Source organism: Heteronotia binoei, chromosome 5 (assembly GCF_032191835.1).
Source record: "Heteronotia binoei isolate CCM8104 ecotype False Entrance Well chromosome 5, APGP_CSIRO_Hbin_v1, whole genome shotgun sequence".
NCBI lineage: Eukaryota > Metazoa > Chordata > Lepidosauria > Squamata > Gekkonidae > Heteronotia > Heteronotia binoei.
In genome coordinates, this window is record NC_083227.1 from 122,439,654 (window position 1) to 122,455,854 (window position 16,201).

The 16,201-nt window shown below is 41.1% G+C and overlaps 1 non-coding gene across 1 annotated transcript; it reads left to right on the forward strand.

Moving 5' to 3' along the window:
• The first annotated feature begins 12,354 nt into the window (after nucleotides 1-12,354).
• Nucleotides 12,355-12,421, forward strand: TRNAS-GCU (transfer RNA serine (anticodon GCU)). The gene has a single exon. It is a non-coding gene; the product is annotated as a tRNA-Ser (tRNA).
• The last annotated feature ends 3,780 nt before the right edge of the window (nucleotides 12,422-16,201 follow it).

Genomic DNA, 16,201 nt, shown 5'->3' on the forward strand with positions numbered 1-16,201 from the left:
AAAAGTCCAGCAAGAACTTATTTGTATATTAGGCCACAACCTCTGACACCAAGCCACAAGAAAAGAAACAGGATGGTGTCCACTTTAACCACTGATTTGGGACAATGCACAGAAGTAAGCAAAGCCCTGATAGAGGAATAACACGTGAATGGGTTGTTAGTAATAAGATAATGGCTCTTGGGATACTTGCAAAGCTCTTTGATGGATTTTCACAGATTCTATCCTCTAAGCCAGGGGGTGGACAACGGTAGCTCTCCAGATGTTTTTGCCTACAACTCCCATCAGCCCCAGCCATTGGCCATGCTGGCTGGGGCTGATGGGAGTTGTAGGCAAAAACATCTGGAGATCTACCGTTGGCCACCCCTGCTCTAAGGAATAAAGATGTTGGCATGTTTCTGTATCACCTGATGCAAATTTCAGAGGCATATTGTAGGTTTGGTTGCTATTTACCAGTAACATTTTTCAAGACTTGTATCATACTTTATGGAGCACTGGGAGAAACTTAGTCAGATTCCTAACAGCCATAAATGTGAACAGAACCATGGGAGTGAAGATTGTGCAAATTGCAAATTGCACCAATGAGTACAAGGTTGGACTATGAAATCTTCAAGTCAGATATTATACCTATATGTGATGGGCATTGGTGGACAGAAGAATGCATGAACTATCCTGAAGTATTGTATCTACTGTGTAGCATACTCTGCATCAGGATCAACATGTTGAACAAGTACCTGTTGAGAAATGCATTTTTTTTTAAAAAAAGGAATCTATGGAGTAACATATAAAAGTTGAAATATGATTGGGGTGAGCTTTGAATAAATCCCTTAATTATGAACACTAACAAAAACAAAACTTTCAACTCTCAGAGGTGGTGCTTCTATGTATTTTATTGATACCAGATGATACTCTAAGACAGGGGTGTCAAACATGCGGCCCGGGGGACAAATTGGGCCCCCAAGCAACTGGTTCTTGTCTGCTTTCTTCTGCATCTCAACTTGCTTTGCAAGGCTTGCTCAATTGCACAGGAACTACAGAGCAAAACCTTGATTTTCTCCATTAGTTGAGGCTCCTCCCCCTCCTGGTCCCCTGGGGAGGGAGGGAAAGAGTCAGAGCTTCTTTTGCCCAGTTCCTTGGATTCCATGGGAGAAATTCAAAGAAAGCACCTTTAAGACCAACAAGTGCTAATGTTTTAAGCATGTTTTATGTAAGTTTTTTTTTTTTAAACTTTAGTTGTATTTGTCTGTGTCCTTAAAAAAGTTTATATCTCTGCTACCTAATCTTAAATAGATACACACATGGCCTGGCCTGACATGGCCCAGCCTGACAAGGTCTCATTTATGTCAGATCTGGCCCTCATAACAAATGAATTCAACACCCCTGCTCTAAGACATGGGACTTTGCAAGTGAAGTGAAGGCTTTTAAATGAATGACATTGCATCTGAGATAGACTCAATCTCTTCCATTGCTGGCTGTCATGAGGTCTTGACAGTACATCATACATTTCTAATATATGGAAGAAAACATGTGTCAGACACTTGGTGTGTATCCCTGGCCTTACTTTTCCATGTGCATGTGCTGTAATAGGCAACTGGCTGGTCTTCTACTGCACCAGCAATAAAAATGAGGTATTCATGTTTATTTGCAACCCCCCAATTGTTCCCATCATTCTAAAAATGAGGTATTTTTATCCCACAACAATGTCACCACCCTGAAACTAGCCAGTGCTTTGGTTGCTAGTAACATTAATTGATGGCTCTTACTGTGTCACAGCCTGCTTTAATCATTCTTGCTTTTGTATAGATTTATCCTTTATAAATCTTGGAGTGCTAACATATAGACATGCATGTGGAGCATTTGCAATGATCCTGTTTTTCTATCTACATGTCACTCACATGAGCACTAGTACAGGAAAATCTTTTTTTTTGGGGGGGGGGGAGCAAACCTTAAAGGACAGAGTGTTAAAGCTTTACTGCAATTTTCTACCTTTTTATTTTCAAAGAGTGTTCTTTTCTGATGAATATATTTCCAATGCTTTCATTTAATGGTTGCTGTGTGCTGTAATTGGTGCTTCGATGGCTGAAGCATGGGGAAAGGGCCACAATCAATAGAAATTGATCACTAATTCTATGAGATCACTTTGTATGTTGTTGTTAAAGTATCATTTTGCCTCATTCAGGTTAATTGCTGTTCCACATTCAATCCTTGTGCTATGTTTACAGCTTATTAAAGAGTCTCTAGGATCTTCTATCATTTTCTCCTTGTTTCCACTGATAGAAATAGAGAGAAGTATTATGCACCTCTGGGCTTTTAAGGTATTTGTATTCCAATTCAGAATTTTTCTACTGCATTTAAAAGAGCACAGAATGGCAGTACAGATAGTGCAAACATAACTAAACCCCAGAAGGATCAGTGACTGGAAGATACCTCACCATGCTAGCCCACAGAACTCTCTTCAAGGTACAGAAGAACAGTGGCTATTTGATTTTTGCAAATAACATGGCTGAAAATCAAGCATCTTGTTTACAGATCGCATTTTCTTGAATCTATACATCCCATAGCCATGAACTGGATTGAACTACAGCTCCCAGGTGGCAATACCAGAATACAGGAAGTATTTCAATCCAGTTCTAAGCAGTAGAATAACAGGAATATGCTCAGTTAGTAAGGCAATCAGGAAAAAATGTAGAAGGCTCAGTTAATAAAGAAACCACACAATTGCCCTTTCATACACATACATATTCAGGGCCCACTTATCCATTAGGCACAGTAGGCAGTGTCTGGGGCCCACAAAAATGATGAACAAGGTGACAATGCCTATATTTCAGGTAAACACTAAGATAGCAAGAATAACAGACTAATATAACTTTCTGTTAAAAAGCTAAATATATATATCATAACATGCAGCTTGAAGTAAGATACATCACTAGAGTACCAGCATCTGGCAAGAGAAAAGAGGACCTGGAAACTGGGTGAAGGTCAAGAGAATGGGTCACAGACAAAGCGAATGTCTGGCAGAATGTTTTGAGGAACTTGAACTGGACAGCCCCAGACCACAGGACCACTTAAATAGAAATGCTCACAAGGAGAAACTATGTTTAAATGTATATCTGCTGGGCGGGGGTATTCCAGGAAAATGAAACCTATGTCATACCAGACATTTCCACATGCTCACAGCAGTAAGCTTCTTTTCTTGGATTGGTTCTTTTTTCTTGGTGATGATGCAATAGACATCTGCACATGTCTGAAACTAGCTCACTGAAAAGTATAAGAAGTGAATGCAGAGACAACAGCTTTGGACTTCTGGGGATCTTGGCTACCTAGAGTAACCTTTATTGCAAGAAAGCTCTGTCCACTTTTGGAATCTCCCGGCTGTGTTCTTCTTTGGGCATTGGCACACCAGGCAATGTGCCCATTTGGGTAACAAAAATGTTTTAATTTCTTTTAAAATCAGAAGGAAAAAATGAACTTTTAAGGTTGAAGAAAATGTTTTACTTTTATCACATCAAGAAAAAAAATAAAATTTTAGGGCCTGCAAAAATCTATTAATTTTTGCTTACAATGGAAGAAAAAAGTTGAAGTATTTAAAGTTATACAAAATAATTTTTTAATATTGGTATTATGGCAGGAGGGGCCTACAAAGGCAAAAGTGCCTAGGGTCCACAAAAGTTATAATGTGGCCATGCACACATTAACCCAAGGCAAAGAAGCAAGCATAGGGTTGCCAAGTCCAAATCAAGAAATATCTGGGGACTTTGGGGGTGGAGCCAGGAGACATTGGGGCGGAGCCAGGAACAAAGGTATGACAAGCATAATTGAACTCTAAGGGAGTTCTGGCCATCACATTTAAAGGGACAGCACACCTTTTAAAATGCCTTCCTTCCATAGGAAATGATGAAGGATAGGGGCATCTTCTTTTGGGGCTCATAGAATTGGACCCCCTGGTCCAATCCTTTTGAAACTTGGAAGGTATTTTGGGGAGAGGCAGTAGATGCTATACTGAAAATTTGGCACCTCTACCTCAAAAAACAGCCTCCCCAGAGCCCCCGATACCCATGGATCAATTCCCCATAATTCCCTATGGGAATCATTCATGGAGATGCATGATGGCTATGGGGGAAAGGCTTCCCCCGCCGGCCAGATGGCTGGGGGAGGGGGGAAGCCTGTAAAACTGGAGGGATCCCCCTCTGGGACCTGGGGATTGGGAAGCCTAAGCAAGCATCTGTTTTGGTAGGAGGGAAGCAGAGGGGGGAGGCAACATGGACAGATAACAGAATGCAAGTGCAAAACAACTATTTCAAACTTTTAATACAATGTAAACCTTTTTATAGTTCAAGAGTGCTCCTCACTGTCTGTGATCAGATTGCAGTTTAGAGAGAAGAGTGTTCACCCATCACCGATAACAACATATAGAAGAGAGAACATCAAAAAGCTAATGGAAGTAACTTTGTTCCCAAGAAGTACAAAAGAACTGAGCTAAGCATCATGTTTCAGTCTTCAGTTTTTTGCACTAAGGCCCTTTCTACATTCTTGTTTGATCCAGATTTTGCAAGCACTCAATTCACCTGCTACAGATCTGCATCACCTAAATTGATTCGGAATTTAAAAATTAGCTGCACACCTTTCCAAATGAAACAGTGTTATCTGCAGATATTTACTTATGTATTTGCAGATGTATTGAAGTCTTAGAATAATGTAACTCTGTTTCTGATCTCAGAAACACCAAAAACAACTGGCAAAAATGTAAATTGCAAAAAGACAACTATTTGTATTACTGTCTCCAACAGTATTTCTATATCCTGCTTCTTAAGAACTGTAACAAACAGTTGAATTAACATTTTGCATGCAAGTAAAGTGAACCAGTTTCAAAATCAATAAAGCAACTTATCTTTGAATTAAATACCTAGAGCTAATTTTTAAAAGTAAGATAACTAACACAGCAATCGGGGGGGGGGGGGTTGCACTCTTGGAGCAAACTTACTCCTACATTGGTGTAAGTCATAGTTCTGTCAGCATAACTGGCACTTACATCAGTGCAGACCTGCTGATGTGCCTCATTGCTTGTGGGTGACGGTGGCATGGTGTGGCAGCCATCCATCAATGCAACTGAGACATAGGCCTCTGCACCAACATAGTTGTGGATGGTGTTCAAGCCATTGCCAGAGTTAGTTAGCTCCCTGAGCCCTTTTAGCCTGAGGCAGAAAGTTACACCATAAAAAAAATGGCATGTAGGCACCCATGATTGTGGAAATATGCTTTCCCTGCTTCTGTATCCCTGCCCATTAGCCTCAGAGGAGCTTAGGATGCTGACTACAGCCTCAGTCAATCCTCTCCCTCCCTGGGGCAGCCAAGCCCTCTCTGTAGCACCCAATTGAAGCTCACTTTATCCTTCATAAACTTCCTCCAAGATATTGTACAACTCAGTAGGTAGGGCACACAGCTCCCTGTCATGTGCGCTTAGAGCAAGAGGCAAGGCACTTTGGGGGTGGAAGATGTACAGAGGGCACTTAGCACTATAGGATGAGCACTTTGTGCTGACACCCAAGGAGGCAAGAGAAGTCTATATTGTGGCTGACCTCTCACATTTCAGAACCCTTTGGAGACTCAATCCACAGAGGCACTCATACATGGACAGGTAAGCATGGGAAAGCATCACAAACCTGCTCCCCCACTCCCCTCACTTGAGGCTGGGTAGCATGACAGTGTCTTCTGCACTCAAGCCCAGCATTGAGCTCAGGCATGGGTTGATGCAACTTGCCATGGAAAAATTTCCCTGGAAAGCTTTCTGTGAGATGGTCTGTCATTTGCCTTGGCAGGGCACAGGGTGTGTCAGTGGATGGGTCCAGCAGCTGCTCCACTGCTTGTGGTGAACCAGCTTGGCAAGTGTTCCTTTAAATCATTCCCTTGTCAAATCACAGCCTTGAGCTGCAGCTGCTGCAGCAGATGGATTGCAAACAATCTGGGAGCACTTCAGCATGGGATGGTTGAGAGTGAGTTGGCTTGTTCCATCATGAGCCTCAAGGGGGTGGGCTTGTGGCACCCCCCCCCCCCCCCAATGGGCTGCCTTTGCAGACCCTGTCAGAACAAGACATCCATGGCTGAGGCTGGCATGGCACTTATGCCCGGTTGCCATGGTTCTGTTTTACTGCCTTGCAGGTGGAGATTCAACAGAGAGGCTTGTGGTTATGGCAAGTCCTGTGCTCCCATGCACTCTACACAGTCAACTATTCCAGCCTCCTCTTGAAACAGAGCTTCATGCCCAGCAAGCCTTTTCATGTTCTACCTGATATGCAATCCCACTTAGGCTCATGCCATGCGAGGCATTCTCAGTCCCCAGAATAGAAGTGGATGGATTCATCCCTCTTTCCATGGATTCCATTGCAATAAAGTCTATGCTGTGCCTCAACTTTGTCTCTGCTGCTTGGTTTCTGCTACATGGCAGAGCCTCAAATCTATCCCTGCCCTATCCCTCCACACCCCATCTGCCACTCCCACTGTGAGCTTACTGAGGGAATGTCTAAGAGGGAGGGCTTGCTCACCTCCCAGGCTTCTGTATGAAGGGGGAGGAGCTAGAGGTGGTCTAGGTGAGCAAACCAGCTTATCATGCCTGTTAGAGCATAAGGCTTGACCTGGGAGTCCCAGAGTCCATTCCCCACTTGTAACATGGAAGTTAGGTGGGTGGCCTTGGGCCAGATGCATATTCTTAGCCTGACCAACTCCATGGGTTTGTTGTGAGCATGGAATGGAGAAGAGGGGAATGATGCAACCTACCAGGATGCAGCTGGGGGGAGGTCACTAATGTAATGAGAGTGTGGATGAGGCTCCTAACTGTATGTCTGTTCCATGAAGACATCCAGAGGAGAAGGCATATGTGCAAGTAGCACTGTGGGGTACTGAGTTACAAAGGGGTCCCTGAGTTTGTGGTAGGGGAAGCCACTGCAGCAGATGGACTTGAAGAATTTGGGAAGGGGCTTGCCCGTGGAACATGCTGACATGCAGGGAAAACAAATAATGGCAGCCATGTGCCTGTCATTGGCATGGGTCTCTGTCAGGGGGCATGGTGGGAGACGATAATGGGGCGCTCCAGAGCTACCCTTCCTCACACTCAATTGTCATGTGCAATAGTATCTGCCCCAGGAATGGCCCATCAACTCAAAGTGCCCCTCCCCTTGGGTTGCACCCACTTTGACAGTATGCCATGAGACTACACTGCAGCAGAATTACCATGGACTGTCCTCACAAGCAGCAAGCATAACTTGGCCCTTAGGAAGATAACTAGGAGTGCCAAGGTTGTATGATGGCCAGCCTCTGCAGCACAGGTACAGCTCAAGATTGCTCTGCCCAACTCTAAAAGATGTAAGAAACTGAATAAATCTGATGCATGATTAACTTCTAAATAGTTTAGTAGATATCTCCATAATCATGAAAGCATCAGATATCAGATGAATATACTTCTAGGGCTCTTGACCATGTGATATGTTCTAGTATATTTTTCACTGTTGTGAAGGTTTCCTGCTACAGTATGCAAGCTGCTGAATTTGGAGCCAATTAGTATGGCTAATATTAAATGCTAATTTAAGATTTTCTTTCCTGATCTAATTGAAATCTGATTAAAACCATATGCGCTCATATTTTTAAAAGAAATTTGTTTAATAAATAGCTAAATTTCCCTACCCTTTGTATGTATTTTATGTAAGAATGCAATCACTAGTGTGTAACTGATGTAATTTATAAATCATTACAAGGTAATTGGACTTATCACTTACATGCTAATTAAACTTCAACTGAGTGCTCCATATACAATCAATTGATAGCAAATAAATACACTATACCCATCTTATTAAGTCTAACTGAACTGGTAAAACAAACACAATACTGATTTTAAAAATTAACTGGCAGCATGGTATTCCAGAAACTAAGAAAGCAAAGAGCTAACCTCATCATGATGTATCTCTAGCAGCCACATACAGACTGGGAAAAGTCCAAATGAGATAAAATGAGCATTGGTGGTAAGATATGTATGTATGTATAAATATATACATGCATACATACATACATTAAAAAGGTAGTCCCCTGTGCAAGCACCAGTCCATTCTGACTCTGGGGTGACGTCGCATCACGACATTTTTGTGGCAGACTTTTTAACAGGGTGGTTTGCCATTGCCTTCCCCAGTCATCTACACTTCCCCCCCAACAAGCTCGGTACTTATTTTACCGACCTCAGAAGGATGGAAGACTGAGTCAACCTCGACCTGGCTACCTGAACCAGCTTCGAACTCAGGTCATGAGCAGGGAGTTCGGACTGCAGTACTGCAGCTTTACCACTCTGCGCCATGGGGCTCCTTACATACATAGAAAATTTTAAAAAGGGCAAAATATGACATTTGTGTTTATTATTTTAAATGTTTAGTTTAGTTTAGTTTAGTTATGGTTTATATCCCGCCCTTCCCACCAAGTGGCTCAGGGCGGTTTATATTCTGCCTTTCAGAAAACTCTTATAAATCTACATTATATAAAAACAAGTTATAAACAATAAATATGTAATAAAACAGCATCACATTCATAAGACAGAAATAAGGCACAGCCAACTAACAGTAAAATGATACATCAAAATTGCAATATTAAAGACAAATAGAAAGAGACATGTCTTACACCTCCTCTTAAATAAAGCACAGAAGAACTATACATTTCTAGGAGAAACATATTTGTTAGCTATAGAGACAATTGCTGCAAAGACCCTGTAGCAGCAGTCAGGGTTGCATCATGATGATTCCATATTCTTATAGGAAACTGAGGATCTCTGCCTGCTGCACCCTCAATATATGTCTGGAAATGTGGCAGCAAGCTCATCAAAACAGTTCTCACATCATTGACTGGGAGAAAGGCTAATGCAGCAAGAGATTTCAGTGTAATTTAACACCCTTTGACCTCAGTGTGTGGAAAGGCAATCCTTACTGCATTCATACAAGCCTTCTCAAAATCCACTAAAAATTTTTGAGGTGACAGATCTGGAATCAATAGCTTCATTATTTCAAACATTCTATTATAAGTGTCCATGTTCTTCTTTTTTTTTTTTTTGAAGTAAAATATAAATACATGGTGGATTGAATTACCCACCTTGGCATGCCATGTGTACAGTCGGCAAAACATATTTGGCACTTTATCAAAGGTGGCATCTTCATAGATGGTATCTTTGTTTAATTCAAGCATAAGATCTCTATCACCTAAAACCAGAATTCTGTCTGGATTTTTCCATACCGGAATCATGAAGTATCAGTTGCCTATACTTTTCAGGAATGTCAAAATGTATGGTTTTGGGGTTAGGCAAATTACTGCCTGCTCTGTGATAGCTTCTCTTTCTTAAATAGCAGAAGTAGTTAAGGCCTCATAGATCTAATACCCTCAAAATTTCAAAAGGCTTGGACCAGGGGGTCCAATTCTATGAGTTCCAAAATAAGGTGCCCCTATCCATTATTTCCTATGGAGGGAAGGCATTTAAAAGGAGCCTGGTCCCTTTAGCAATGCTGAGGGTTTTTTTCAGACTGTTGTAACTCCTTTGTGGCCAGGCAGGCCTTATTAGGTTGAAAGAAGTCTACTCCCTCTTCCTCTGACTCCCACAGACCTTGTTACTAAAATAACTTCTTTGTGATATCAGACAGCTACTACTGCAGATATGCTGATGTCGATACGGGGTCACCCTGTTCAAGGCAGCCTTTTTTGGTGCTTTCTGCTGTGGGGAAATATGTGCTCCATCTGCACTTCTTCTCATCACATTTACCTTCTTTCAATCAAGGACATAAGGTTTGTTGCTAACAAACTCAACCGGATCAGAGTCAACGTTCTGGTACTAACCTTCAAGGCCCTAAATGGTCTGGGAACAACATATCTGTGGGACCACCTCTCCTGGCATACCCCCACCAAAGAGGTGAAATTCTCTGCTGAATGATATTTGTGTCCTGTGCAACCTAATGCAGTTCTACAGGGTTTATAAGGCAGATATGCTTCACCAGGTCTAGGGCTGACAACACTTCCCTTTTCTCTCCTCCCCCTACATGGGGATAAGGATATAATTCTGGTTTATTTAAGCATCATCTGAAATTGCTGTTGTATTGCTACTGCTTTTATTGTTTTAAATAGATTAACTTGATTTGTGAATATATTTACTGGAATGATTGTTCATCTGCCTGAGTCCACTGTGGAGGGAGTGTTGTCTATAAGTTGACTGTATTAATAAATATAAATATAAATATAAATTATAAATAAATAATACTGCACCTCTACAAGACTGACCAACAGAGCAAAGGCACCTTAATTTCATTGGCCCAGGCCCCTCCTAGCACCCTTTCCCAGTTCAAACTACCAGTCTATTTATTTTTATTTGGCCGCCTGTTCCTGGCATGTTTTTTTTATTCATGCCATTGGTTCCTGCCTATCCAGATATCAGCTTGCTGGTAGTTTGCACAAATGTTTGGCATAGGGTTGCCAAGTCCAATTCAAGAAATATCTGGGGACTTTGGGGATAGAACCTTGAGACACTGGAGGTGGAGCCAGGAGCAAGGGTATGACAAACATAATTGTACTCCAAAGGGAGTTCTGGCCATCACTTTTAAAGGGACCGCACATCTTTTCAATGCCTTCCTTCCATAGGGAATGATGAAGGATAAGGGCACCTTCTTTTGGGGCTCATAAAATTGGACCCCCTGGTCCAATCTTTTCAAAACATGGGGGGTATTTTGGGGAAAGGCACTGAATGCTATACTGAAATTCTGGTGCCTCTACCTCAAAAAATAGCCCCCCTTAGGTCCCCAGAGATCAATTCTCCATTATTTTCTATGGGAATATCTCCATAGGGAACAATAGAGTTTCCAGAAAGCATTTCCCTCCCCTCCCCCCACTTTCTGATGACTCTGAAGTGGGGGGAGGGTCTCCAAACCTGGGAGATCCCCTGCCACCACCTGGGGATTGGCAACCTTAGTTTGGCAGGTTTGGGCCTACCTCTTTTGGAATTTGACATTCACACTTTTCGTATAGGTGCCATCACTACTGTTTCTAAACTGGGGCTCCTGCCCACAAAAATCCAGTCCATTGGTTGCTGGCACTCAGTTACCATTAACTCTTACATTAACTCTTACACATTAACTCTTATATATTTATCTTATTTCAGTTTGTACAGACCAGCTCAGAAAGGTCTGGATCATCAGGCACAATATTGTTTACTGGGTGGGCCAGTATGCAGCCTCTTCCAGTTGGGGGGGAATCACTGGGGCTTGTCAAGCATCTACATGTCACCAGAGGGGAATGCATTGGGCTTCCCTATTAGAAACTGCATCTCAGCAGGTTTTTCATCATGGTCTGCTCAATTGCTTAATTATTCAGCCAGGAGAGAATGATGTGCCTGCTACAAAGGGATCCAAGTTGCATTAATAGATTGCATCAGATCTTGAAATCCTCACAGCCAGCGCTTGAATTCAGCAGGAGCTCACAGGAGCATAGCTCCTGAATCTCCAGCCAGGGTCTGCTTGCAGTGGGGAGTTCTCTCCCCACTGCACAAAGATCCCAGAGCATATACAAATGCTACTGAGCTCCTGCACCTTTTTTCCTACAAAATGACCCCTGCTCACAGCACACTTTCCTCATGCCAGGTTACTCTAGTCAGAGCTTTGGAGCTCTGGAACTGGAGACCTGCGATCCACCCAGAGAAAGTGGATTTAGCAAGAAGGAAGGTCTTCAAATGTTCAGGAAAAGCCATCGTGGCTTTGGGCAGCTCCATCTTCAATATGTGGACATTTCTTTTCAGCAGGAGTCTTTACATAGGGTGGACAGTGTTTACCTCTCCAAGTGGGGAATGGACATTTGGCTGTTCAGCATATAGTATGCCTTGCATTGTTGGCTGTAGGCGTAGAAGCTTTGGTGGGAGCACTGGGTGGCTTTCCCCTTCCATTGCTCTGTGGCAGTTTTGTGCATCTGGGCAGATTCTTTTGGGGGAGTTGGGCCTGTGTGCCCACCTCCCCCATTTGGGGACTTTCTTATGAAGTCTGGGGATTTCAGCCATCACACAGTAGGCCCAGCTTGGGGGTTGTGCCCAGGCTCACCCCAGGTGACAAACAATACCATTCAGCAGCAGCCACCCTTGTGATACCACTAATAGTTGTCACTCCTGGGCTTTTCCCCCAGCAGGCAGGCTGTGGAACATCTTATCAAGTGGCAGGCAGGTCACAATTCCCAGGATCTGCCCCCATGCTTCACCAATGCTCCTTCATCTGTAATCAATAAATGCTATGTCTTGTTTCATTACAATAAGTTTGGTGTTGTGTGTTTTGTGACTTTCCACAAGTTCTCTCCTTCTAGGGGAAGAATGATGGCTCAGTGGTAGAGCATCTGCTTGCTAAGCAGAAGGTCCCAGGTTCAATCCCTGGCATCACCAACTAAAAAGGGTCCAGGCAAATAGGTGTGAAAAACCTCAACTTGAGACCCTGGAGAGCCGTTGCCAATCTGAGTAGACAATACTGACTTTGATGGGCCATTGGTCTGATTCAGTATAAGGCAGTTTCATATGTTCATATGTTCTAAGCCCTTGACCTGCAATGAGGTTTTACAAAGTCAAGCAGATACCACATCTCTTTTTGTGTTATTTCTAGAGATTTTATCTTTTTGTAAATAATTGACTATTTTTGGAAGAGTACAAATGAGAAATCCATTATACTCAGTGTGAAGAATGAAATTGATTTTAATGGAATCTAATAGCATACTAAGTTTTTAATACACTCCCGTGTATATTTAGCCATTTAAAAAAAAAGTCAGGCTCTGCTCACTTGTAAGTTTTATGGGCAGTGTTCTGTTCTTTAAGCTATGTATGATTTTTACATCCTAGTTACCCTTGTGCAATAAAAGCCTTGAATTACTACCACTACTCAAGACAATCATTAAGGAAAGCAAGTAGGAATTTGCTTTCATATGGATAGCAAGATTAAGTTTTTAAATCATAGTAGGAAAAATGTTATATGCACAATGGATGAAAAATAACTCTCTCCATGGATTTCACAAATATGCATACTGGGCTAGGTGATAGCAAAATGGAAATCTCTTTCAGCATAGTGGTGATGTTTCAAAGGCAAAAGTAGAAGCTTTTCGAACAAAGCAAGGCATTAACCTGGAGTTCAGCTTCATGAATGGCTTTGGACCCCTTCTCCTCCTACCTGCTGTGGAGCAGAACTAAACCCCTCTTTGCTAGAACAAGTGGTGAAGAAAGGTGAATGAAGGGATAAATGGACAAGTGGAGACAGGAGGAAAAACGACAGTATCCTTTGTTCCTGCTGTGGATCAAAACATTTACAGGGGGAGGGAAGAAAACTGGTTTCATGGCATGAAGAAGGAGCCTCTGGTCTGCAGTTTGCAAAGTCTTCGTACTGAACATCAAGCTTGACTGCTACCTTGCTGTTTTGTGAAATGCTGGTTCATCCTAAACCAAACATTATGGGGATTTTCTGAGGACCAACTCCGCAACCTACATTTTTTGTTTATTTTGGGAAATACCGAATTTAGCCATCAAGGAGAAGAATTGCTCAACTGAAAGAAGATAAACTTTAGATGGGATATTTCCCTTTTTCATTCTGTCTGTATGAACATAAGAAGAGACGTGCTGGATTAGACTCAAGGCCCATCTAGTCTAACACTCTGCCCACACAGTGACTGATTGGCAATATGCTTAAAACAAAGAGAAATACTTGGGTCTTATAAAAGGACAGAAGCTTCTATGAAGCATGCACAGATTGCCACATGCAATTGGAAAAGGTCTGGTAGGCAGTTAAGGACGACGCTATGCAACCTTTCCTCATCCCAATACTGCACTTCATCCTTTTCCCTCTGCCAATGCACTAAACTGAAAGTTGAATGAGCTTTCTACTATTGTCTTATAATCTGAATAGTTACAGCCAAATGTGGACTAATGCCACACATAGTTAATTTAAAACATTTTTTTTTAAATAGCTGACTGATTATTTTAATATGGGCCAATTCCAAATTAGGTGATAGGCTCCTGGAGAGAATGAAGTATCACAATACCTCCTTAGTACAATGAGTCATATTTTCTTCATACCAATCACTATAAAGAGTTAATTCAATGAATTGAGTGTAATAAAAAAAAATCTTTCTCCTTGCTATTAGATTGCTGTGCAGAATGTTTGCAATTGCCATTAACTAACAACATAAAGAAGATAATCATTTGCCTACAGTTACAGCTAATCAAACTGGATGCCTTAGTAGTTGCCAAAGTTGTTTGCTGCTGTATATTTAGTTTCTCCCTCCTTCTACATGTCTAATAAAATGTAACTGTTTTGTCACGTGAGGTTATACATATCCACACTCCCTACAAGTGGTAATCACTTGTGGTAATCACACCTACAAGTGGTATATAAGCACAAGGAGTCATGCAACATGTGAGGAAGGCATGGTTAAGTTGTTCTAGACACTACAAAGAGAGAGGGGAAATCTAGACATGGCTGCCTTTTTTGTCAGCAGCAATAATGTCTAGTTCCAGTCATATGCTGCATTCGTTTCCAGTTCTGCTTTTTAAATTTGATAACCAAAGATATTCATGTAGATGGATTCAAACATTTCTTATGCTATAAGGGGGAGCACATGTGTGTGTTTATGTTTTAACTGCTCTCTCTCATCTATCGTTCATCATGCTACTTTAAACACTGTTTAATGTTTGAAATGCTTTAATATTTTTCACCTTGGCCATCCTGAGTTGGATGGAAAAGTGACATCAAAATGTTTTAAATAAATAAGTGAATAAATAAACATGTTACCTATGCTCCCTTTTTAACTGTTTTATTTTCTCCTTTGGGCATGAGAACTGTTTTATGAATCTCATTTTAGGCTGCTGAATATTTTAATGCACTTGACTTGTTTTAATAATGACAATCCTTACAGGATTGTTTTATCTTTGTGAGTTGTGTTTCCAGCTTCTCAAGATGCAATATATACATTTTCTAAATAAATAAATAAAGCAACTGTTGTTGCCATCAATGTTGTTTTGAAGCAGCATGTTATATTGTAATATATATTTATGGCCTGAATGTTGAGAATACCTTGTTTAATAAGCATTCAACTGTTCTTTCTCCCTTTTCTTTTGGGCTATGCAGTTGCTGTCAAGACAGAAAAAGGAGCACACTATTGATCAGCTGAGATTTTTCTACTACACCAATTTCAAGTAGTGTTAGATTGCACAGTTTTTCAGACCCCCTATCTCAGGATTAATAAAGTAGCTAATTCTCAGCTACATATAATGAAAGATGGAATCCAAATGCAAACATTTTCCACCTTGGGTACACAGTGGCTTAATTACTAACGTTTCTTAACACTTCAGCACAGAGCTGTCGATTAGCAGAGGCTTACAAGTAGTTTTAACTCAAGACCTAACTATTGATCATTTGGTGTTCAACAATATTACATTAATTGCTAGGAGTAGGCACGTATTTTAATATGCTTTGCAGGTACTACTTTTAGGATAAGGACTGAAACCTCATTGAAAAAGGATGCTCTTTATAACTCTATTGCATAATCCATCTATATATTTTAACCGTTTTTGCAGTTGCCTTAAAACCCAGGGTCCACGTACTCCAGGATTTAATGAATGGTGCATCCAAAGTTCATATTTCGCTGTACTGAAACCAATATGCTGACACCTTCCATACTCATATGTCATTATTAATAACATTAATGCATTTATCAGGACTAAAAATCATCATTTCACTCATAAATTCTAACTTTTGATAAAAAATCCAACTGGCGATTATAAAGCAAATTTACTCTATGGAAAGCACATAAAAATAGGTAGATATGGCCCCGACTCTCATTCATTAATCTACTTTTGGAGTTATTTTGGTGATCCTGAAGATGGTTTTATATCTTAAGCTCATAAACTAATTAAGAGCATAGTACTAATTTTGTTAGTATCTTGAATGAGTTCTAATTGACTCTTGCAAGATTAAATTGTTCTTTTTCAATGTGCTAATTCTTCTACTCATGGAGCCCCTAAAACACTAGTGGCATATGGGCACTATATAAAAAAGAAGCATTATTCCTCTTTGTCTTCTTCTTATTAAGTGTATATATTATGGCATACTTGTATAACATAAAAACCTTTCTAAAAGGCGGTGGAAAATTTCTTTAGAATTTGCTTTCATTAATATTACATTTG